This window comes from Acomys minous, assembly GCF_964271855.1.
Source record: "Acomys minous genome assembly, chromosome: 15".
Classification (NCBI taxonomy): Eukaryota; Metazoa; Chordata; class Mammalia; order Rodentia; family Muridae; genus Acomys; species Acomys minous.
In genome coordinates, this window is record NC_140497.1 from 39,303,579 (window position 1) to 39,328,616 (window position 25,038).

The following is a 25,038-nucleotide window of genomic DNA, read 5'->3' on the forward strand; positions in this document are numbered from 1 at the left end:
CATATTTTATATAATACTATTTTCATATCTTGTAGTTCTAAATTACCCATAGCATTAGTTCTTAGATTATTTCACATTCTCCATGAAATGCTTAAAACTATAATATATAAATAGGTACATTTATTTGTTTTTTTGAATGATAATTTCTACATAATGTTTTCATTTCTGTGTTATTGCTCTTAATATGCATTTTATATTTAATAGAACTTTTAATTACTAAATTTGCTCTTATTTTCTTAAAATATTGATTTATTTTGTATTTTTATATTTTGCATTGAAATTTCTATTGTCAAAATTTCATTTTAATTTGCATATCTTTGTTTAATTTTAATATCTATGTTATTTTTATAAGTCTTATTGAAAGTAGATAGCTGGGAGCAGTGGTGCATGCCTTTAATCCCAGCAGTTGGGAGAGGCAGGTGGATTGCTGTGAGTTTGTGGCCAGCCTGGTGTACAATGTGAGTCCAAGACAGCCAAGGCTAATACAGAGAGACCCTGTCTCAAAAAACAAACAAACAAACAAACAACAACAACAAAAAACAAAAAAGAAAGTAGACTGATTTTTCATACAATATATTTTGATAATAAATTCTTCTTTCTCTGCTCTCCTCTGTTCTGTTACTTTTTGTTTTTATTATGATCCACATTTCTTTAAATTTGTTTCATATCACTAATAATTGCCAAATATTTTTCAAGTTTTGTAATCTTAACATATTATTTTTCCATAATTAAGCCTTCCTGTCAAAGTAACAGAGCAACATGTCTTCAAAATTTTTCTTCTAAATGTGTTAGACATACTATAGCAGAAATGAAAACAAAAAAATTTTATATATCTGTGACTTTCTAGACTAACTCACCTTTGAATTTTGCAGCATTTTAAATTTTGAGTAAAAATGTAAACTGTATCCTGAAATTTCCAGTAAGTATTGATTTTTTTTTAATTTACCAATTTGCAAATTTGTTACATAGAAAAGATAATATGAATAATTAAATAGTTAAAAATAAATAACACCTATTTAAACAATTTAAAGTGTAATTATAATTTAATTTTAAGTATATAACTACATGCAAGTATAAATTAAATATGTGTAAGCATAAAAGCACATACTTAAATAGTGACACATTAATTAATTATAAATTAAATTGAAGTATATAATTTAATTATAAGTATAGTTTAAAGTATAATTATAGACCTAATTCAAAACAGAAAGAGCCAGCACTTCCCAGAACTGAGTCTAAAGCCTTTAAAGGTCTGGCTGACATGGTGATGGAGACAGAAGGGCTTACCAAGCAAAGCTGCATCATCTGCAGTCCAGCCCATGTCTGCTCATTGTGGTTTCCTGCACAGCCACTCACACACAGGTCATTTCTGCTGTATTCCTCATTCCCTACCTCCTGCCGACCTGCCTTCCCTTCTGCCCTTCCATCTTTCCATTCTCCCTTTGGAAATCTCTTTCTCTTAGAATCAAAGTAATTAATCTTTTCCTCACAGAAGTTGTAGGTTTAATCACTTGCAAACCATGGGTGACTTCAACTTCATTTCCCACCTTTCTGACACTGAGATTTATTGTATGTCAAGCACACAATATTTTGAAATGGAACAAATTAGATGCCAGTGGTGATGTGTGTGTCTCAGTGCCTTCAAACAAACAGTAGACAAGGGTATAATGACTGTTAATGGCAAATCTAAACTGAACCAGTAGAGAAAGAGAATGCTTTTATTTTCGCACTTCCTATATATTATTTACAATCACAGAACTTATCGAAATTTCCCTTGAAGAAAAAAAAAATCAAACCTTTATACATCGCATGCCATTAAACAGGAATAAGTAACTTGTTGCTGTAAGTAAATACTTAACAGAAGCAACACACAAAATGAAGGACTTCCTTTGGTCTCACAGTTCCAGGGAACAGCCCACCAGGACCAGGGGATTATGGAGACAGGAGCTGAGGTATTGTGTTCACAGTTAGAAGGTGGAGAGAGATGAATGCTAGAGATTATTCCACATTCTCTTATTTCATTTAGTCCAGGATCTAAACACAAGGAATGAAGTCTCTTACAGGTAAGGTGAGTCTTCTTACCTCAAATAATCTAATTTAAGTAATTCCTCACAAGTATACCCAGAGGCTAAAATAATCTAGATAATTCCCCACAGTGGTGACTACAGATTTTTTTGTCCTCGATTATCCTGAATGGAGTCACCCTGAAAGTCAATAGTAACCAGCACGTTCTACTTATAAAGGTATGGTTGGCTAGAAGTCCTGAGTGATTACCATATTTTTATTTTCATATTCTCAGGTTGTAGGGGGTGCAGAAGAAAAAAATGCTACTCTTTAGGTGTGCGTGATTATGTGCAATCAATGAAAACTAAGCGCATAAGCTACATTATTAAATTCAGTTACTTTCCCAAATCAGTAGAATTGCATTTGTATTGTTAAATAAGGAACATTCAACCAGATACTGTTACACTAATAATACTAAAGAAATAACTATGATTTTTATTTTAAGAACTAGCTTAGATGCTCATTCTTTCATATATCAGTAAATTTTAATCTTCTTAATTGCAAAGAATAAAATATATTATGTCCTATCAAGCTCAACATTAAGCTATTTGAATGTTTTTTGCAAAAATGCTTAACATATGAACAAAGGAGATGTGGCAGTAGACTATGTCATGAATATATATTCTTTCTTTTCCATTTTGTGTGTACCGTCTCTAAAACAAGTCAATGAAATACTGTTTGATAATATTTTTACCAGTCTCCAAACTCTTCCCAGCTTCTTCTTACCTCAGTGGCTCTCAGTTCTTTGGATATATTTGGTCATCTATTTAGTAAACAGAGAATATAATTAATATTTGGTTAAAAATAAATTTAAAGGTGATTAAACTATACATTTGAATAGACTTATATTTTTCATGGTTATATATTAATCTTAGAATTATGTTTATATTTAATTTACTTCCTTTGCTATCCTATGTATTTCTTCCTCTTTTCACTTTTTTTCATATATATTTATTTTATTACACGTGCATAAAACACACTACATACAACAGGGAGAAATGTGACAATCATGAGTTCTATAAATGTTACATTCATAGTGATTTGGCTATTTGTGTTTGTCAAACTTGAAGTAAACATCTTTCCTGTCTTACTGGGTCTAACTTTCTAAATGAAATTCAGTATCTATCCTAGCTCATCTGTTTTAACTTAACTCCTTTATCTTGATCGCAAAAAGATCTTATTCCCTAACCAACTAAACTGATTGTAGAACTAAACTATCTGGTCTTCAACATCCCTCAGAGGCTTGAGAAGGAATAAGACTTAAATTCCTGAGTGAACCAGCAGAGCAGGTTAGCAGCTCCCAAAATGGACAAAATGACTGAGGCACTTTACTGCCTGAACAATCACCCAATGCTCTCTATAATGTTGGAGCATCACCTTCCGCCTTCTGGCCCAATGTCTCTGCCAGACTTATTGACACGGCAGGAACTATTGAGGACTTGTTTACCTTGTCCTGGCAGAGCTCAGCAGTTAACTCTGCCTGCATCTAAGGTGCCCATTTTTAGGAAGAATTCTGTTTGTGGCGTGAACAAGGACATTTTGCCCAGTGGCTGCTGTGCCACATTTGAAGCCATTTCCATAAAGAGGTTCTTTGATTCTCATCATTTTTTTTTAGGTCGGCTGGATATTGTCAGGTGTTAACTTGTCTTGTCAAGGCAACTTTAAGATAATAAAAACTTCTCGAAATACCATCTTCTGTGTGTCTCTGACGCTTTTGAAGACCTTATTTACCTATTTTACCTCACATATCTGTAGAGTAGTGTCTGTCTGTTAGGCTTAGGATATATATTCTTGTGCTATAATCTGACAGGTGTTTGACATGCCCATGTTTGGCATCAATATACTAAATTCTATACTGATGACTTAGAGATAATCTTCACTATGAATAACAACTAAGGCCTTGAGTTAAAGAGTTCTATCCTCCATCTATATTTCTATATCTCCCTCTCTTTCTTTTCAGTTCATATCTCCCTACCTACGGATGAAAGATAAAGGAAAAGAGAGAGGTCCCTGAGTTCTACCTAGTTTTTTCTCTGTATAAGAACAGTAATAGCTTCTAACCACCTCCTGATGAAAATAAGCGTTTGTAGACCAAGGGAGCAAACAGAAACCTACCCGACCCCTTTATAGGTAATGGTACATTTTCCTCTTGAGGTTACTTCAGGCTGAATTGGGACAAAAAATACCTTAGAAGGGGAGCCAACCAAGTGGAAAAAGTGGTTAAGCAAGCCAGAGACAGTATTTGTGGTCCAGGTTCTAAATGTTGAGAGATTCCAGGCTTAATAGGAGACTGAAATGCTGGTCCAAATTGGATCAGAGGCTTACTTCAATGCTATCCGGGAAGTTGTCCAAGTCTGATGGGTAACAGCAACAGAGGCATCTGGAGTTGGAGCAAGGAGGATGCAGGATGTCAGGATCCAGCATGCTGAGAGGAATGGAGCCTGTCAGGTCTGATCCAGCATCAGCATCTGGTTATTTTGTTCTGCAAACAAATTTTCTCACAAGCGTTATACACTTCTAACATTATAATTGTATGAGGTGTGCCAGATGCACAGAACAATTAAGGCTAGTTCTCTGCTCATTGTATGAGCAGTTGTGAAGCATCTGCAAATCTTCCTTCATGCCATACTAAGAATGGCGTCTCGTAATAAGTCACAGAGAGTCTGTGGCTAACAGGTGGCCTTTCTGAAGTCTCTCTATGCACTTACATTTCAAATCTCTGCCAGTCTCAGTGTGATTAGGAATATAAATTACCTGTTCGTTCTGTAGTTTGAATTCTTTACATCTCAATGGCAGCCCCCTACCTCATCAACTCCCAATCTCATGCCTTCTCTCATCAACTACTGATCCCATTCTGTCCCTCATTCCCTTTCTCTTCCTCCCCTATCCTTAGAAAGGGGAGCCTGCCTCTCCTAATGTCTGACCTTAGCTTATATAGTGTCCCCTCTACTACATATGACCTCTTCCTCTGTGGCCTGGCAGGGCCACCCTACACCCTTGGCACTCTATCTAGAGTCCAGCTTCCAGTCTCAGTATCTGTCCCTATCCCCTACTTGGTGCAGTCTTTCAGAGGATGTCTATGTTGGACGAAAATCCATATATAAGTGAGTATATACCATGCATGTCTTTTTGGGTCTGGGTTATCTCACTTAATATGATCATTTCTAACTCTATCCATTTACCTGCAAAATTCAAGACTTCTTTGTTTTTAATAGCTGAGTAGTATTCCATTGTGCAGATGTACCACAGTTTCTTTTTCCATTCTCCAGTTGAGGGATGTCTTGGATGTTTCCAGGTTCTAGCTATTATGAATAAGACTGCTACGAACATAGTTGAGCAAATGTCCTTGTTGTATGGTGGAACATCTTTCAGATATATGCCCAGGAATTGTGTCACTGGGGTTTGGGGTAGAACTATTCCCATTTTTCTGAGAAAGTGCCATATTACTTTTTAGAGTGGTTGTACAAGTTTGCACTCCCATCAGCAGTGGAGGAGTGTTCCTTTTTCGCCACAACCTCAACAGCATGTGCTGTTATTCAAGTTACTGATTTTCACCATTCTGATAGGTGTAAGATAGTTGTAAGGTGTAAGGAATCTCAAGATAGTTTTGATTTGTGTTTCCCTGATGGCTAGGGATGTTGAGCATTTCTTTAAGTGTTTCTCAGCCATTCAATATTCCTCTATTGAAAATTCTCTGTTTAGTTCTGTACTCCATTTTTGATTGGATTATTTGGTCTGGTGGTATTTAATTTTTTGAGTTCTTTATATATTTTAGATATTAGCCTTTGGTCAGATGTAGGGTTGGTAAAGATCTTTTCCCAATCTGTGGTCTGTTGCTTTGTTCTGTTGACAGGGTCTCTTGCCTTACAGAAGCTCCTTAGCTTCATGAAGTTCCATTTATTAATTGTTGACCTTAAGGCCTGGGCTGTTAGTGTTCTGTTAAGGAAGTTGTCTCCTGTGCCAATGAGTTTTAGGATCTTGCCCACTCTTTTTTTCTAACAGATTTAGTATCTCTGGTTTGATGTTAAGGTCTTTGATCCACTTGGACTTTAGTTACAAACAGTGTGATAAATATAGATCTATTTGCATTTTTTTTACAAGTAGACATCCAGTTCCACCAGCACCATTTGTTGAAGATGCTGTCTTTTTTGCACTGTATTGCTTTGGCTTCTTTGTCTATAATCAAATGTCCATAGGTGTGTGGATGTATATTTGGGTCTTCAATTTGATTCCATTGTTCAATTGGGAATTTCTTTGCCTGTACCATGCTGTTTTTATTACTGTTGCTCTATAGTACAACTTGATATCAGGGATAGAGATTCTTCCCACAAATCTTTTATTGTATAGGATTGTTTTGTCTATTCTGGGTTTTTTTTTCCATATGGAGTTGAGAATTGATCGTTCTAGTTCTGTAAAATATTGTGTTGGTATTTTGATAGGGATTGCATTGAATCTGTAGATTGCTTTTGGTAGGATGGCCATTTTTACTATGTTGATTCTCCCAAACCATGAGCATGGGAGATCTTTCTGTTTTCTGATATCCTCTTCAATATTCTTCTGCAGAGACTTTAAATTTTTACATATAGGTCTTTCACTTGCTTGGTTAGATTTATACCAAGATACTTTATATTGTTTCAAGTTATTGTGAAAGGAGTAGTTTCCCTAATTTCTTTCTCCTCCCATTTATCATCTGTATACAGGAGGGCTATTGATAGTTTTTCATGTTGATTTTGTGTCCTGCCACTTTGCTGAAGTTGTTTATCAGCTGTAGTAGTGCTATGGTAGAATTTTGAGGGTCACTGATGGAGATTATCATATCATCTGCAAATAGTGAAACTTTAACTTCTTCCTTTCCTATATGTATGCCCCCTTTTCACTTTTATGCCATCCATTATATAGCTACTATTTTTCGCAATGAAATCAATTAAATATCAAGATAATTCCTCCATATATAATGGTGTTGTCTTAATGCAAATGAGAAATGTTCCATATAGGCTTACATATTGGAACATTTGTACCCTGGTTAATGATAGTATGGAAAAGTGTATGAGGGGGTCATGCTATAGGAAGTAAAGAACTGGGGGTGAACTTGGAGAGTTTAGAACAGTACCCCATTTCTAGTTTGCTGTCTCCTCTTCCTCTTTACATCGGAAGGTGATCTGCACTCCTTGTTTCTGCCACATACCAAGATGCCTTCCCTGCCATTCTGGACTCTCTCTCTCTGCAACAGTAGTCACAAGTAATTATTGCTTTTCTTTGATGATGATTTTTTTTAAAAGAGCAACAGAACTTTAAGAAATTAATATGGTAACATGTAGTTTATCTCCTTTTTTCAGTCAGTAGTACCATACTGTAAAATGGTACAAAAAAGCATTTCATGTACTTTAAACAAGTAATTATGCATTGTTGTTTAAAATCAGACTTAACTGCAAGCTTATATTTCACACTAAAGGCAATTGAACATATGTCTTTATAAGTTAAACTCAACCACACACATTCAAAAAACAACTTCTGGAAGCAGATTAAGCCTTGATAAGACTTTTTTCATAATTTTGAGTAGAACTGCTGCCAATATTCTGACATAATACTAGTGTTATTTTTAGAAAATGTTATTTTCAGATAACTACAAGGGAAACTTACATAATTACATTATTGCAAGTATATAATAATTATCCTATAAATTGCTCAAATCATATGCAAAGGAAACAAAAATTACACACATACTATATATGTATATATAAAACACATTAACACAGGTATGGTATAGGATGTGTGTGTGTGTGTGTGTGTGTGTGTGTGTTATAAAATGTTTCCAGTTTTTTTCCTCTATATCAGCATCCAAGGTGCAGTTTTACCTAGTATTGGGTCACTCCCGCAGTAAGTTAGGAAATCTTCAGGTTTTCGTTAGTAATGTTGTAAATTCTATCAGTCAGACTGGCAGTAAGATACCTTTATGTTTCTTACAAACTCATATCTAACTCAGTTCCGTGTAATATTAATCCCATCCAAGAAGTCCTGCAAAGTTTTTCAAGTACTCTACCTAAAGGAAGACGCATACTACCCCTGTGCTTCTTTCCTGGTTTCCCTTTTAAAAATTCAAAGTATCCTTACTTTCTAAACTTTCTCAGAAACCCACTGATGCTTGCACCAATAATTCTGAAAAGGAAAAATGAAAGATTCTTGATATTAAAGGAACTGAGGCCATTATTATATTGTATATACATTTGTAGATGTTCTAATTATTTTATTATGAATACGTGGTATACATATAGTATAAACATATTGGGTAAATGAGAAAAAAGTCTCCTAAGATCTCACCAAGCCATAGAATATTCATTTATTTTAATTTTAAGTTAGACATGTTTTAGTTATTTTAGTGAGAGATCTTGAAAAAAATTTAATCAAGGTGTTGTTAATTCTAAACATAGCAAGATAAATCCCCTAAATCAATTAAAATCAGTACCTCAACAACTAATAACAGAAAAAAAGTTTATATTTCAGAAATTTGCACAGTAGTGTTTTAAATATGCTAGAAAGTGAGCCCAGAATATTTTTCACAGTAAGTCATTAGTTACTCCATCAGCTCCGGTTATGAAGGTTAAATTTAAACAAATCATTTATCATGACATATTTTCATTTTTTATAATTTAAAAAATACATTTTAAGCTTCATAATACATGCATTTAAGTAATGTTATGACCAGCTGTGCCATAACATTACAATTAAAATAAAGGATTTTTTAAAAATAAGAATGAATGAAAGAAACTATGGGAAAAGTAGAAATACTGAATGGATCAGAAACTAGCAACAGTGATTAAGCACCTATATCTAAAAGTCAGCCTTCCCAGTGCTTTTTATTGGTTTCTTATTAACACCTTTCTTACAAGAAATAAATCTTAGGACATTTAAGGTTTTCAAAAGCATGGAGCAAAAATGAACCTAACATAAGCAAGCAATATTTACAGAACTGCTCACGAAGAGCATTACAACAGTCTCAGCCCTGACATTTCTAAAGAAATACTGAGAAAATCAACACAGAAATATTTTAAAATATTCAAAAGTGTTCTGGACATTCAAGGATACTCTAGTTGGCTTTTGTTTGTTGGTTTATTTGTTGGTTTTTAAGTATTCAATTCAATGAGATAGTTAAAAATAAATACAATAGATGAGAAACAAAAAATGAAATAAATTAGACTTACTGATTATACACTAAGATTATATATTAGGTGATATATGGCTTGAGTAGCCTTGATTCTCCATTTAATACTGAGCAGAGTCATCTGAGAAGGGAATCCTTAAGTGAAGAACTTTTTAGAACAGACTGGCCCTGGGACATACATGTAAGAGCATTGTCTCTTGTGCTGATTGCTGTAAGAGAGCTAAGCCCATTGTGGGCGGTATTATTCCTTGGCAGGTGGTCCTGGGCCCTAAAAAAGAACTAATGAAACATAAACCTCAGATTAATCAAGCAAGCAAACAGTTCCTTCATGGTTGCTGCCTCTAGATTCCTGTCTAAACTCTTTCCCTCAGCTCCTGCTCTGAATTTCCTCAGCAATGGTTTTTACCTGGACTGTAAAAATAAATAAACCATATCCTCCCCACATTACCAAGTCAGAGTGATTCATTATAACAGCAAAGCAATACAGAAGAGTAAAATATAATTTCTAATATATTCTGAATAGAATGATAGAAAAATTTAAGAGAAATGGAAACATGGTTAATAAGATAAATGATCTGAGAATTAAAACCAAAACAGTTAAAACTTCTGTTTAAAAAAAGTTTATAACTGAAATTAATAACCCCAAGATTTTCACTGCTCAGACATGGGTAAGAAGAAATTATTCATCATAAATACTAAATATATTACAGAGTTCCAACTGAACAAGATAATCATAGAAGGAAGATTTGAGCCTTGAAGTTCTTTCAGGGATTTTGACAGCTTGAATGTAAAAGTTTAACTAGGTTAAAATCAGACAATGTGGAAATACTTCGCAACTTGTTAATTATTGAGACTTTAACTAAAAGAAGAGCTAATCAGTCACAATTTTAGGAGCGACATAAACGGATGGGTGGACCCTTTTCCCTTGTTGAATCATAGTCAGAGAAAGCAGGAAAAATGAAACCAGGGCCTTACAGAACCTGCTGGACACTCTCTGGCAAGGAAGAAAGCAGCAAGCTGAAGCTTCCGCAGAACACGGACAGTGTGACTATCTCTTTCTGGGAGGTTTGGTTTTTCTATAATTACTCACTGTTATTCTTGTAGAAACAGGGAAGAATGTCAAGAAAGCTTTGCTTGTCAAAATTTAAGGGGAGGATGAGCAGGAACCGTGGAAGAGTCACAGAGCTCTACTCAGTCATAAAATTAAATTAAAGTAGGGGCCATAAATTAGTGTGGATATTGACACAACTGAACCAAATTATCCATGGAAATTTCATAATTAATACTTATGGAATGTGCTCCATAATTACAGCAAAATATAAAAGGGTGTTGAGGTATATTGAATTCACAAAAGTTATATATATTCCAGGACAGATATTAAATAAATCAAATATGGTATTCAAGTACTTTACTTCATAAACAAATTAAAACTAATTTAAAATGAAAACTTTAAATGTTTTAAACTAATTAAAAATAAAAACAAAAATATTAACTATCTCACTGAGTTCAAATAAACAAATAAACAAGAATATAAATAGCTAATAAATATTTAAATTTTCAAAATAATTTGAAACTAAATAATTTATTCATTGCATCCTTGATAGGACAGCGTAATGGTTATCAGGTCAGGTGCCTGCTGCTGAACATGCGTGGTGACCTGGGTTTCATTCCTGGCATCCACATAGTGGAAGGAAACTTTATAAAGCTATTCCAGGAAACCAAGATAGACTTAACATGAAAAATAAAGTGCCACCAGAAGAATAAAAGACAAAAAATAAAATCCACAAAGGCCCTATCAGCAGAGATTTTTATCTTTCATATCTGTCCCCTATTTAAATAGTTTAAATTATTTAAAAGCAAGGTATGCACTATTAGTTCTCATTGGCAAGTATTTTGTACAGTATCTAAAATATTGTTAAATGTATTAATCATAAATGCTAGATATTTTATTTATATAATTTCAGAAATTAATGAAAAAAATTAAGGAAATTTGCTTTAAAAATACAAAGTTTGGATTTAGAGTCTTGAACAATTTAAATTCAAAAATTTTATTAAAAAGTCTAAATTTATTTATTGTAACTAATTTACTTTTCAATATATTTAGAATAAGAGATTTATGTTTGCAAAAATGCTAAGGGAAGGCATTATATTATTTGGATTATGATTAAAATAAAAAATTTCATTTCAATTCTGTTCAATAAATAAATGTTCACAAAAATGTAGAAATTAAAATGTTCCCAAACTAAATCCAACTCAGGAACAATTCTCTAATATATAGTAAGTAGCCAAGTAGGAAAGAAACATGAATGCAGAAGTGTTATAAACGAACTGTAAGTGGTGGTTGAAGTGGCCTGTGCAGTTTTAGTGTACAGAGTGGTTAAAATGCATTGATTTTCCCTTAAAAGGTTCTTAATGAGCCATTGATTCAGACAGTAGCAGAGTGGATTTCTTTGTGAGTTCAGACTTTAACTGTAAGGAGAGAATTGCAGTGACTCTTTTTCCTTAGTGATTTTTATCACATAAATTATTTCTTCAAGTTTTTTTTAAAAATTAAACTCATGTTTATTTTCTAACAATTAACAAAATTAAACCAACACTTTTTACTGCTTTGCCCTCATGCCTATATTTTTGTGTGATTGGATATTTTTATAGCTATTCGTGATATGTCATTGGATTTACAAAATAAAATCCAAGAATTAAAAATAAAATTCTCTGAGTTTGGCCTTGAATATTCTTCTAATCAACTATATAGAATTTGCTTTTCATCTTCAATCATATTATACCAAGACAATTCACTTTTAATTAATATTACTTTACTCCCATGAAGTGCTTAGTCAATAAAGTTAGTTTATATTGAAGTAAATATGTACATATATATGTTGATCTTTTGAAACTCAGAACATATATTTACATTAAGATATTTATTTCAGATATTAAATTGGAAGGTAATAAAATGTCTTATTGACAACAAATATTCATTGATAAATATGATGAATTTAATACATTTTTTGCACACATATATAGGGTGCATTGATTTTGTATGAATTCCTCATAATGAAATATTTCTTTGTATGACTGAAATTATAGTTCGTTCCCATAGTCTAGTTTAAATTATTCAAATTTTCTTTAATTATACTACATTATCAAATTGTGGCAAATATTATTAATCTAAAGTAAGAGATAATATCTATATTATATTTATACATATGTCTATATCTCTATTTAAGCATATATACCTACCTATAAGTACATGTAAATAATCAGTTATTGACTCATTGCTATGCATATACTCATTAGATATTTCTATACTTCTACAATCAGTTGAAATAGAATCACCAACATAGGAAAGATGTTTTCTTCAAGGCTGCCAAATACAAATAAATAACCAAAACTCTATTAATGTAACATTTATATAATTCCTCATTGTTTTGTGGTTCTTCCTGCAGTAGGTAGTTTATTGTATATATGTGTAATAACATAAATGTATATGTAAGATATTTAATAAAATACCATTTTAAAAGCAAGGGAAGCAATTTATTTATATATTTATTAAACTCATATTCAAAAATTTTTATTATTATTTTATTTTTATTTTTAATTTGTTCACTTTAATTCTCAGTTGTATCTGCCTCTCTATTTCCTCCTGGTGCCACCCTTCCTTCTGCATACCCCATCCTCCCTCCCTTAGTCTTCAGAAAGGTGGAGTCCTCCTGCCCTATCAAGTCTCATCAGGACCGCTGACGTCCACTTCTTCTGTGGCCTTGCAATGCCACATCCCAATTGTAGCCCCCATCCTAGTTGTCTGCTGGTCCCGTGCCCCATACCCTCCCTCCCTTCCCTAATCCTCAGAAAGGACAGCCCTCCTCCTCTCATATCTGACCTCAGCATGTCAAGTCTCATCTGGACTGCCTGTATCCTCTTCCTCTGTGGCCTGGCAAGTCTTCCCTGCCAGAGGGAAGTGATCAACATGTGAGCACCAGAGTCCATGTTAGAAGTAGTCTCTACTCCCCATATTAAGGGTCAAGCAAGGAAACTGTGCTGCCTATTAACTACATCTGACCAGAGGATCTAGATCATCACCATGCATTGTCTTTGGCTGCTGCATTAGTTTCTTTAGCACCTCTCACCTCTGCCCAGATTTGTTGGCTTCATTGATATCCTTGCAGAGTTCCTGATCCTCCAGATCCTCCTATTCTCCAAATCTTCCAAAAGACACACTGCGCAGCACCTCTAAGTTGGTCTGTGTGTCTCAGCATCTGCCTTGATCTCATGCTGAGTAGAGTCTTTCAGAGGACCTCTCTGGTAGGTTCCCTTCCTGTTTGTTCTCCTCAACTGCTTCCAGTTGGATTGGGCTTAAATCTCACACCATGTTATGCAACCCATGCCCAATGCTGCTAAGAGCCTGAGAGTAGATAGGCCAGGGACCTATGGCAAAATGAAATGCTGTGTCTCTGCTAAAGAAACACTGCAACTGAACGACTACTAAAAGCATTCCTCTACATGAACAGATCAGTGTCTTTCTCAGCCATCACCAGAGAAGCTTTCTTCTCCAGTAGGTGTTAACAAAAACAGAGACATGCAATGGGACACTATGCAGAGAGTCAAAGAGTTTCGAACACCTCCTCCAAAATAGGATCAAATCCCTTCCCTCAGAACAGAGGGAACCCTGTGGGAGAAGAGGTAAAAAGTATTGTAAGAGTCAGTAGAGACAGAAGGTACCAAGGAATCAAGGTCTTCAAACACGGCAGGACTGACACACATTTGAACTTGTAGAGGTTGTGGCAGCATGCACAGGACCAGTCCTGGTCTAAGCCAGGTAGAATTTCAGCTCTGACAAGAAAAGCAGTCACAAGAACCATTCCTAAAACAGATGCCATCTCCCCATAATATCCTTTTTCAAATGAAAGTCTCATTGTATACATAAACACCTTTTAAAGACAGAGCACACACTGAGTATCAGTAGGCCAATACAAAGCTAACTGATAGGCACATTTAGAGGTTCCTCATCCTATGTTTTGTATGAGCATTATTTTCATGCATATTTTCTTGCAGGTCTTTTGTGTACATGTTATGATTTCCAGTATTGTGTTTGTATGGAACTTCTCTTTGTGTGTATATGTGATTCTCGACATGTATATGTAATTTTAAAAATACTTTCCTACAGGACTTTTTCTCCTGTTACTTTGTTTATCCTATTCCTGTTTTATTGTTCTTATTCTATTTTATTATCTTCTGGGATGCCTATTGTATTCTAATGGGGGAAAGAACAAAATTGTAAATTTGGATGAGTGTGGAGTCAGAGAGGATGCTGGAGGAGTAGAAAGGGGGAAAATTATAATCATAAAATATTGTATGGAAATATCCATTTCAAAATTTCAAAACATAATATCAATATCCTCTTTTTAATGTAATGTTGCTAGTCTCATGAAATTTACAAATGTATTAACAATCTATACAAATTCTTTATTTTTATTTCTATCTACCTTGTTATCTGTTTCTCATATAGCACCTATCTATCTGTCTATGTATCTATGTATTCAATAAATATATCTATCATGTATCATCTATCCATCTATCTATCTATCTATCTATCTATCTATCTATCTATCTATCTATCATCTATCTATCCATCTACCTATGAATCATCTTTGTTGATGTATATAATATATATGTATGTATTTTCATCTATTTCTATATAACTTTATATATACATGTACACATTCTCATAGCTATCTGGAAAATTTAATTTTATTTATTTTATAAATATTGTTTCACTGTATAATCAAGACTAAATTGAACTAATGACACTTCTGATGAGATCAGGAGACAAACCACTCAGGGAGATTAGAACAGGTGCTGTGAAAGCCACGGTTCTAAGTCTATTACTTGTCCAGAAACTGAAGAATGTCCTTGATTCTGTCGCAGTCAAAGATAAGAAGTACTAGGTGATGGATTTTCTTCCTGTTCTTGCATTTTATTACCTAGTTTTCTTCTTTAACATCATTACTATATAGAATATATAGTGATATATATATAGTGAGAACCACATAATGACTCATGACTGGGTCCCCTGGAGTGACCATCTCACTTCCCCATGCCTCACTGAATCTTATTCCATGGTTTTATAGATAAGTTTCTAAATTCCAAGCTGTACTGATAACTATCTGTCTCCTAGTCTCCTAGCCGTACAGAAACTACTGTGCTTTCTTTCTCTTAGGAGATCATCATTGAACTTATAATTTCTACGAAGGTATACTACAAACCTGCAAAGCTACATCCCTCGAAAGATATCCATAACAACAGGGAGGGAACGCAAACAGCATATTTCTGCCCTCACAGAGAAGTTACTACTTCTCACGTATCTATTATCATGGCCTTGGGGGTAGGACTTCTCTGTCAAAAACAACAGTTACGTCATACAAGTTCTCCATATCCATAATTACGTGTCAGTCTCTCTGGACATTTGACATACAAACAGGGTCAATTGGAGCACATGGTGCAGCAGATAAGTTGTCTCTACTGTAGCGTCAAGGCATTCTGCAGAGTGACATCATGAATCAAGCACTTGTTTCTACTGTAGCATAAAAGAATATTTAAGCGTACTGAAACGTATTGAAACAGTCACTTACCTATAACTGCAGATGTTTCCCAGTGGCATGGTCAAACCATGACGTATTTCTACTGCAGGTGCACAGAAAGATACAACAGTGAATACCAGATATTACTTCTTTGGAACAAAGACTAATAATGTAGGTATGGTATTTTGTCAAAAATGGGAAAAAGTTTGTAAAGTAATATGTTTCTTAATAAAGAGAATTAAATAATCATGAGAAAATGAATTTAAAAGGATTAATGTTTACAAAAACTTTAATAAACAATGAAAATTTCCTGATTTTTCTTTATCAAAATATAAGTGGTTCTGGAAAACATAGATTTCTATGTTTATATATGAATGACTGGAATTTAAAATAAAAATATTTGCCAAGTAAAAAGATATAGTAAGTCTTAAGAACTATATGATGAATGATAATATGAAATGAGCATAGAACACTAAAATGTTACAAGATAATACTAGTTGGTACCTTCAGCTAATAGTGTATAACAACATATTTAAAAAAATATTTTCCATTTTACATGTATGAATGATTTGTATGAATACATGTACATATACCAAATGAGTAAATGGTGTCCATAGAACCCAGAACAGAGCACTGAAACCATTTGAACTGGAGTGACATTGGGCTTAAAGTATTGTTTGGACACATAATCAAACCCGGGAAATTTCCAATAGCAACAAATGCTTTTAATCTCCAAAACAGCTCTTTAGCCTTAAAATGACATGTTTTAATAAATTCGGGAATTATAGTAGTGGATTAAAACTCAATTTGACGTGTATATGAATACAGGAATTTTTATGTACTACCCATAAATATGTATAACATATATGTCTTTATAAAAAAACATAATATATGTATAATATATACATGTATAATATATACATACTATATGGGTAATTTATAATAAATTATATACTATTATATATATCCAGGTATTACTATTTTTTAATTAATTTATTCTTGTTACATCTCATGGTTATCCCATCCCTTGTATCCTCCCATTCTTCCCTCCCTCCCATTTCCCCTTATTCCCCTCCCCTATGAATGTTTCTGAGGGGGATTACCTCCCCCTGTATATGCTCATAGGGTATCAAGTCTCTTCTTGGTAGCCTCCTGTCCTTCCTCTGAGTGCCACCAGATCTCCCCCTACAGGGGACATGGTCAAAGGTAAGGCACCAGAGTACGTGTGAAAGTCATATCACACTCTCCACTCTACTGTGGAGAAAGTTCGGACCATTGGCTAGATCTGGGTAGGGGTTTAAAGTTTATGGCCTGTATTGTCCTTGGCTAGTGCCTCAGTTTGAGCGGGACCCTGGGCCCTATCATAATGTCCTACTAGTAGGTTTCTAGGACGCTATGGATCCTTCTACCTTGCCATTCTCCCATGCTTCTCTCATCTAGAGTCCCAATAGGATGTCTTCCCCTCTGTCTCAGTTTCCTGGTAAGTGAAGGCTTTCGTGGGACATACCCCTTGGGCTAATATGCAGATATAAATGAGTATATACATTTGAGTCTTTCTGCTTCTGGGTTAACTCACTCATTATGATCATTTCTAGCTCAATCCATTTATTCACAAATTTCGGGAATTCCTTGTTTTTAATAGCTGCATAGTATTCCATAGTGTATATATACCACAATTTCTTTATCCATTCTTCTATTGATGGAAACTTAGGCTGTTTCCATGTTCTGGCTATTATGAATAAGGCTGCTATGAACATGGTTGAGCAAATGTTCTTGTTGTGTGCTGGAGCATCTTCTGGGTATATTCCAAGGAGTGGAATAGCTGGGTCTTGAGGAAGCCCTATTCCCATTTTTTTCTGAGATAGCACCAGATAGATTTCCAAAGTGGTTGTACTAGTTTGCATTCCCACCAGCAATGAAGGAGTGTTCCTCTCTCCCCACATCCTCGCTAGCATGTGGTGTCGCTTGAATTTTTGATCTTAGCCATTCTGATGGGTGTAAGATGGAATCTCAGAGTTGTTTTGATTTGCATTTCCCTGATGATTAAGGAGTTTGAGCATTTCTTTAAGTGTTTCTCAGCCATTTGATATTCCTCTGTTGAGAATTCTCTGTTTAGTTCCAAGCCCCATTTCTCAATTGGGTTATTTGGTTTGGTGGTGTTTAATTTCTTGAGTTCTTTATATATTTTGGATATTAGACCTTTGTCAAATGTAGGGTTGGTGAAGATCTTTTCCCTGTCTGTAGGCTGTTGCTTTGTTCTCTTGACAGTGTCTCCTGCCTTACAGAAGCTTCTCAGCCTCATGAGGTCCCATTTATTAATTGTTGACATTAATGCCTGGGCCTTTGGTGTTCTGTTCAGGAAGTTGTCTCCTGTGCCAATATGTTCCAGGCTCTTCCCCACTTTTTCTTCTAAGTGATTTAGTGTCTCTGGTTTTATGTTGAGGTCTTTAATCCACTTGGATTTGAGTTTTGTGCAAGGTGACAAATATGGGTCCAGTTGCATTTTTTTTTACACATAGACATCCAGTTAGACCAGCACCATTTGTTGAAGATGCTATCCTTTTTCCATTGAATGGATTTGGCTTCTTTGTCGAAAATCAAATGACCATATGTGTGTGGATTCATATCTGGGTCTTCGATTCAATTCCACTGATCAACCAGCCTGTTGCTGTGCCAGTACCATGCTGTTTTAATTACTATTGCTTTATAGTACAGTTTGAGATCAGGTATGGAAACTCCTCCGGAGCACCTTTTATTGTACAGGATTGTTTTAGCTATTCTGGGTTTTTTGTTTTTCCATATGAAGTTCAGAATTGAAGTTTCAATGTCTTTTAAAAATTTTGTAGGTATTTTGATAGGGATTGCATTGAATCTGTAGATTGCTTTTGGTAGGATGGCCATTTTTATTATGTTAATTCTCCCTATCCATGAGCAAGGAAGATCATTCCATCTTCTCATGTCATCTTCAATCTCTTTCTTTAGGGTTTTGAAATTTTTTTTTCAAACAAGTCCTTTACTTGCTTAGTTAGAGTAACTCCTAAGTACTTTATATTGCTTGTGGCTAATGTGAAGGGTGTAGTTTTCCTAATTTTTTCCTCTGCAAGCTTGTCATTTGTCTATAGGAAGGCTACAGACTTTTTTGAGTTAATTTTGTATCCAGCCAATTTGCTGAAGGTGTTTATCAGCTGTAGGAGTTCTCTGGTAGAATTTTGAGGGTCACTTATGTACACTATCATATGATCTGCAAATTGGGATAATTTGACTTCCTCCTTTCCTACTTGGATACCCTTGATCTTTGTTGTCTTATTGCTCTGGCTAGAACTTCGAGTACTATATTGAAGAGATATGGAGAGAGTGGGCAGCCTTGCCTTGTTCCTGATTTTAGAGGAATTTCCTTGAGTATCTCACCATTTACTTTGATTTTGGCTATTGACTTGCTGTATATAGCCTTTATTATGTTGAGGAAAGTTCCTTATATCCCCAATCTCTCTAAAACTTTAAACATGAATGGGTGTTGGATTTTATCAAATGCTTTCTCTGCATCTAAAGAGATGATCATGTGGTTTTTTTATATCCAGTTTGTTTATTTGGTGGATTACATTGATGAATTTCTGTATATTAAACCATCCCTGCATGCCTGGAATGAAGCCTACTTGGTCATGATGAATGATATCTTTGATGTGTTCTTGTATTCGTTTTGCAAGTATTTTATTTAGTATTTTTGCATCGATGTTCATAAGAGAAATTGGTCTGAAATTCTTTTTCTTTGTTGAGTCTTTGTGAGGTTTAGGTATCAATGAGACTATGGCCTCATAGAATGAATTTGGTAATGTTCCATCCCTTTCTATCTTTTGGAGTAGCTTGAAGAGTATCGGTATTAGCTCGCCCTTAAAGGTCTGGTAGAATTCTGCACTGAAACCATCTGGCCCTGGGCTTTTTTTGTTTGGGAGACTATCAATGATTGCTTCTATTTCTTTATGGGAAATGGGACTATTTAGGTTGTTTATCTGTTCTTCACTCAACTTTGGCAAGCAAAATTGATCAAGTAAATTGTCCATTTTCCTTAGATTTTCAAATTTTGTGGCATATATGCCTTCAAAGTAGGATCTTATGATTCTTTGTATTTCTTCAGTGTCTGTTGTTATGTCTCCCTTTTCATTTCTGATTTTGTTGATTTCAATACTATCTCTCTGCCTTTTAGTTAGTTTGGCTAATGGTCTGTCTATCTTGTTGATTTTCGCAAAGAACCAGCTCTTGGTGTTGTTGATTCTTTGGACTGTTTTCTTAGTTTCTAATTTGTTAATTTCACCCCTGAGTTTGATTATTTCCAGATGTCTACTCCTTTTGGGTGTTTCTGCTTCTTTTTTTTCTAGGGCTTCCAGTTGTGTTGTTAGGTGCTTATGTACGATGCTTCCAATTTCTTTTTAAAGGCACTTAGTGCTATGAATTTTCCTCTTAGCACTGCTTTCAATGTATCCCACAAATTTGGGTATGTTGTTCCTTCATTTTCATTGAATTTCAGAAACTCCTTGATTTCTTTTTTTATTTCTTCCCTGACCCAGGTGTCATTTAGCAGAGAGTTGTTTAGTTTCCACATACGTGCAGGCTTTTGGTTATTTCTGTTGTTGTTGAATTGCAGCCTAAGCCCATGATGATCTGATAGGATACAAAGTGTTATTTAAATCCTCTTGTATCTGTTGAGGCTTGCTTTGTGAACTACGATGTGATCAATTTTGGAGAAGGTTCCATGGGGTGCAGAGAAGAAGGTATATTCTTTCTTCTTTGAGTGAAAAGTTCTATAGATATCTGTTAGAAACATTTGACCCATGGCATTGGTTAATGATGTTATTTCTCCGCTTAGTTTCTGTTTCAATGACTTGTCCTTCAGTGAGAGTAGGGTGTTGAAGTCTCCCACTATTATTGTGTGGGGATCGATGTGTGGTTTAAGCCTTTTTAGCAGATCTTTTACAAATGTGGGTGCCCTTGTATTAGGAGCATAGATGTTCAGAACTGTGATGTTATCTTGGTTGACTTTACCTTCTATGAGTATGAAGTGTCGATCTTCATCCCTTTTGATTAATTTTGGTTGAAAGTCTATTTTGTTGGATATTAAAATGGCAACGCCTGCTTGCTTCTTGTGACCATTTGCTTGGAATATTTTTTCCAACCTTTTATCCTGAGGTAATGCGTATCGTTATGGATGAGATGTGTTTCTTGAATGCAGAGGAATGTTGGATCTTGTTTATGCACCCATTCACTTAGTCTGTGTTTTTTTATTGGAGAATTGAGACCATTGATGTTGAGAGATATTAATGACCAGTGACTGTTAAGAGTCTTAATTTTGATGTTGGTTCCAGTCGAGCGTTTGTGTAGTTGTGTTTTTGCCATGGTATAGTTATCTATTTCCTGAATAGTTTTGGTTGTAGCTTGACCCTTTGGGATGGAGTTTTCCTTCTAGTACCTTAAGTAAAGCTGGATTTGTGAATAGGTACTGTTTGAATTTGGTTTTGTCATGGAATATTTTGTTTTCTCCATCAATGGTTATTGATAGTTTTGCTGGGTAAAGTAGTCTGGCCTGGCATCTGTGGTCTCTTAGGGTTTGCAGGATCTCTGTCCAGGCCCTTCTGGCTTTGATGGTCTCTGCTGAGAAGTCGGGTGTAATTCTGATAGTTTGCCATTAAATGTTATTTGGCCCTTTTCCCTTGCAGCTTTTAATATTTTTTCTGTGTTCTGTATGTTTTGTGTTTTGATTATTATGTGACGGGCAGTTTTTCTTTTCTGGTCAATTCTATTTGGTGTTCTGTATGCCTCTTGTATGCTTATAGGCATCTCTTTCTTTAGATTGGGGAAATTTTCTTCTATGATTTTGTTGAGAATAGTTTCTGGGCCTTGGAGTCTGATATCTTCTTTTTCTTCAATGCCTATTATCCTCAGATTTCTTCTTTTCATGGTGTCCTTAATTTCTTAGATGTTTTGTGTCAGGATTTTTCCCGATTTGGTATTTTCTTTAATGGTTGCTTCAAGATCTGTGATTGTATCTTACAAACCTGAGATTTGTTTTCCATCTCTCAGATTCTGTTAGAAAAGCTCACCTCTGTGTCATTCGCCTTCTTCTCTGAGGTCTCACGTTCTCGTTTTTCTTCTGTCTGTGTGTTTATCATTGAATCCATTTTCATCTTCATATCTTGAACAGATATTTTTATTTCTTTCATCTGATTTTTTTGTATATTCCTGAGTTTCTTCCATTGTCGCTGTATAGGTCTTCAGATCTTGAACTGTTTTATTTCTTTCTTTCATCTGGTTGTGTACATTTTCCTGAAAATTTTCCAGTTCCACTCTATGTGCTTCTTTTATGTCTCGCACCTGTTTGGCTGCATCTTCCTGCATTGGATTTCAAATTTTATTTGTTTCCTCCATTATCATCCTCATTTCCGAGGATTTGAGGTCTATTTCTTGTGTTTCCATTGTATTTGAGTTCTCTGGGTTGTTTTCTTTGGGGTAGCTGGAAACTGGAGACTCCATTTTGTTCTTTTTTTTTTTTTTTTTTTTTTTTTTTTTTTTTTTTTGCATATGCTTTTATGATGTCCTTTAGACATCTTGACATCTCTGTTTTTGTTGGGTAACTTCCAGAGTTGGATGGAGGTAGTCTGATGATAGGTTCACTTGTTTTCTCACGATTTCCATATGCTGGAAGCTCTGATGCTTCACTGGTGTGGATGGCAGGAGGTTAGCCCTGTCGTTTGGGGCTCTCACAGCCAGTGATCCTCAGCTCCTCTTTGCTGTGGATCCTGCATTCGTTCTGGGTCTCTGAATGAGTGTTGGGTCGGGCCAAAGTATTCACAGCCTTCTGGGTCCCCTGCCAAGTCCAGCCAGGGACACTGAGCCCGAACCACGCCTCAAGCTCAGCTAGATTCTCAGGGCCTGAACCGTCTGCTACAGCAGGAGAACTGTGGGTGCACTGAGCTTGTGCCTCCAGTGGAACTGAACGCTCCGCCCAGCCTGTGTCACAGCAGGGAAACTGCAGCTGCGCTGAGCTCGTGCCTCCGGTGGAACCGAGCACTCCGCCTAGCCTGTGTCAAAGCAGAACTGCCGCTGAGCTGAGCTGGTGACTAGGGTGGAACTGAGCACTCGGCCCAGCCTGTGTCACAGCAGGAGAACTGCGGCTGAGTTGAGCTGGTGCCTAGGGTGGAACTGAGTGCTCAACCCAGCCTGTGTCACAGTAGAGGAGCTGTGGCTGCACTGAGGTAGTGCCTCAGGCAGAATTGCTCACTGAGCTGAGCCAGTGTCTCCACAGCACAGTGCACTGAGTGAACCCGGGACTCTGGGGCTGAACTGTCCGCCGAGTCCAGTTTGGGTCTCAAGGCACCACTCGACCCAAATCCTGTCCATTGTCCCCTCTCCTGCAGCAACTACCACCGTCCACCACACCAATCGCTTCCACTGGAAGGCTCTGAGCTGCAAACCTCAGCCACCGCCGCTGGTGCTGCTGGTGCTGCCGCTGCTGCTGCTGTCTCTGCTGCTGCTGCTCTGATCTGAGAAAATCCGCGCTCCTCCCGTGTGCTGGGGCAAGTAGGTCCTCCGCACCCTGGTCCCTCCGAACCGTGGAGTACTCCTGCTGCTGTGGTGTGGGGACTTTGGCGTTCCTGGCTCAGAAATCTGTGCAGTTCCCTGAATTGTTCACTGGAGCTTCCAAACAAGGTCCACACTGCTTGCCGCCATCTTGGATCTCCCTCTATATCCAGGTATTAATCATAGCAGATATTTGTAATAGCTGATGTAAAGATAGTATGATTGTGGGTATGAGGATCAGGAATGAGGCAGTGGTTGGTTTACTTATAACTGAAAATAGAGATATTGCATATGAAGCAGATAAAAGAAGGTCATGTTAAAATGCAAGCATAAGGTATAAATAAAGTTACAAACATATAAACTGTTGCTATAAACCAAGGTGTGCTGCAGTGTTTATGTATGGTGAAGGGAGCCAGACTTCTTCATTTTCACCTTTGGAAAGAGTATGCAAACCATTTAATTTCACATTTCTTGTCATCAAAATGGATTGTAAAATGAATGATGCGTCTCTAATCCACTGAGAGTGCATTAATTTCTACTTGTAAAACTAGAAAATGGATGCAGTTCTTTAAAGTAAGATGTTGTGCTGCTCATCAGTCTTGGGTAGACATGACAAACGAAACTTCCTATTAGTGCCTATTCACATGAGCAGATGGCTCATGATTTGGGTTGCTTAGGATGTTCTGTTTCTTGGAGCAGTGCTGTGTAGCTAGCCCATAGTGATATTTATGCAGCTATATGATTATAAATACACAATCCAATTTTTTGTATAATCCAGCTGATTTTGTCAGTTAGATATTTATTGGAACATTAGGATTTTATAATTCTTATATGATTCTACGAGCAGTAAGGTAAACAATAAGAAAGGTTGGGCAGAGAAGCCTTACTTTTTAAAGTTCGTGGGTGTGAAGTGGCATACAAAATAAATTCATAAAATTTTCCCTTGATTTTGTAAAACAAATCTGAGTTAATTGGAGATTATGCAAGTAGAAAACAATAATACCAAAGTGACTTAAAAGAGTAAAGAAAGATGAAAAATAAAGCTCAAAATTATGATGGCATAATGACCATTTCAAGCATTTCAACCTTTGTCTAAAGCGTTTAGTTTACACTGATGTGTTGACTTGGTAGTGGTTATCTGGCTGCATTGGAGAAAAACTAATTGAAATGCAATGAGGGCACACAAATGAATTCAGTTGCATAAAGTTGTATCCTGAATAGGGAAATAAAAAGGACTACAGTAAAACAAAGATGCAGTTGTCAAGGATATGCAGCTCATATAATGAAGAGCTAGGTACAGATTTATCCACCACCTTATATGATTAGAAGGGTGACAGATTGAAATGTAGGATGATGAAACAAAGATACTAGAACATTATTTGGCCTTTCTTTTTTTTCTTTTGTTCTCTGTCTCTCTGTCTCTGTCTCTCTGTCTGTCTCTGTCTCTGTCTCTGTCTCTGTCTCTGACTCTGTCTCTCTCTCCCTCTCTCCCTCTCTCTCTCTCTCTCTCTCTCTCTCTCTCTCTCTCTCTCTCTGTGTGTGTGTGTGTGAAACAGTGCCTCAATATGTAAATCCAGTGGTTAAAAGTTTATTGCCATCTTCTTTTGAAGAACTGTCTTTGGGCCAGGCATGTTGGTGCATACCTTTAATCCTAGCACTTCGGAGGCA